The sequence below is a fragment of the Octopus sinensis genome, linkage group LG12, assembly GCF_006345805.1.
Source record: "Octopus sinensis linkage group LG12, ASM634580v1, whole genome shotgun sequence".
Lineage (NCBI taxonomy): Eukaryota > Metazoa > Mollusca > Cephalopoda > Octopoda > Octopodidae > Octopus > Octopus sinensis.
In genome coordinates, this window is record NC_043008.1 from 37,203,846 (window position 1) to 37,205,889 (window position 2,044).

Consider the following 2,044-nt stretch of genomic DNA (forward strand, 5'->3'; position numbering starts at 1 on the left):
TCTTATAGAAAAAGAGCACCCATTTTTTTTCATTTTTCATTTGTTTTTTTGATAATGTAAAAATGCCTGCATCTTATCTGTATAGAAGCATTTGTGGTATTTTCTTCCAAAAGATTAATATTATTGTGGTATTCATAGCATTGGCAGAATTGTTAAGCATCATATTTTCATAGGGATGATAGAAATAATGGTACACCCTTCCCATTTTTTGTTTGTTCCTTCTCGAGCTAAGCCAAGCTCATAAGGGCCGGTTTCTTGGTTTCCTTGGCGTATTGGTTCCCCACCTGGACAGGATGCCAGTCCGTCACAGGTGAGCTGCAAGATGCAGGAGGAAAGAGTGAGAGAAAGTTGTGGCAAAAGAGTCAGCAGAAGTTTGCCATTACCTTCTTCCAGAGCCACGTGGAGCTTAGGTGTTTCGCTCATAAACACACACATCGCCCAGTCTGAGATTTGAACCTGTGATCCCTCGACAGTGAGTCCACTGCTCCACCCACTAGGCCAGTTTTCCGGTTTCAGTGGCGTAGAAATTTCCCACCTGGATGGGATGCCGGTCCGTCGCAGAATTACTCATTTTTGCTAGCTAAGTGGACTGGAGCAACATGAAAATGAAGTGTTTTGCTCAAGAACACAACGCATCAAACAGTCCAAGAATCGAAACCACAGCCTTAAGATCATGACTTCAACACCTTAACCACTAAGCCACATCCTTCCACACACCCTTCCCATGTGACAAGTGGTATGATGTGGTCACTATAAATAGGAGAGTACAAAGCAGTACGGGGGAGTATGTAGTAGGCAGTCAGAGATAGTTGTGCCTTTACTGGTTTTACTAAGAATACTGTATAACAATCCAGCATTTTAAGGATTATAACACATATAAAATGCCTTGCAGTATTTGTTCTAGCTTCTTTACATTCTTAGTTAAAATTCTCTGTTAAAATCGGTTAACTCTCTCCCTACAAACTTTGAGGCCCTGTCTTTATGTTAGAAACAATTATTATAAGAGCAGTGGAATGGCAGAAGTATTAGTGTGTTGGACAAAATGCTGGTTCTTTACATTTTGAGTTTAAATCCAGTTGAGGACAACTTTACCTTTCATCCTCTTAAGGTATAAATTTTATAAAACACATTTCAGTACCAGTTTCAGTCATTGAGACTTTTTCAACTCTAAGTATGGAAAAACAATTAAATTTTGGAAAAATTATAAGAAAGTTTTTTAAAAGAATATTTAAAAGATAATAAAGTATCCCTTAAATATTGGGATTGATTTATCATATTTTCTGGCATATAAGTGTAAATTTTCAAACCAAAATTTACTGTCAAAAAAAAGTAGGTTGACTGATACACCAAGATGACTTCAGAGCACCAAAATTTCCTTGTGAAATGCAGAAGCATTTAGAAAGATTGTGACAATGTTTGAATGGTTGCACTACATCTTTGCACTATGTACTGCATTGACTCATATGTCAGCAAATACAGTAATCAACAGTTTGTTGAAGGCAAACAATTTCAAACTTCAAAGTCACAGTTAACCTTTGTCCTGGTAAAATTTTAAAATGCTAATACTTTGCTAAAAGATATTGAGTAATCCTTTAGTTTAATATTAAATTTTATTTTTTTTTATATGACATAAAAATAAACATTAATATAATCGACTTACCTCAGTCCACAAAATTCCTGGCCTTATGCATCATTTACAACCACATATTGTGGTAATTAGTGAAGGCACGTGGCTTAGTGGTTAGGGTGTTAGCACCATGATTGTAAGATTATGGTTTCGATTCTTGGACCGGGCGACGCATTTTGTTCTTGAGCAAAACACTTCATTTCACGTTGCTCCAGTCCACTCAGCTGGCAAAAATGAGTAATGCTGCAATGGACTAGTGTCACATCCAGCTGGGGAACTCATACGCCATAGAAACCAGGAAACCGGGTCCATGAGCCTGGCTAGGCTTTAAAAGGGCGCATTTATTATTCATTGTGATAATTAACAATGTGTACTTTTGACAAGTACTGCTAAAATTTTAAAGCTTCTTCAGAATTT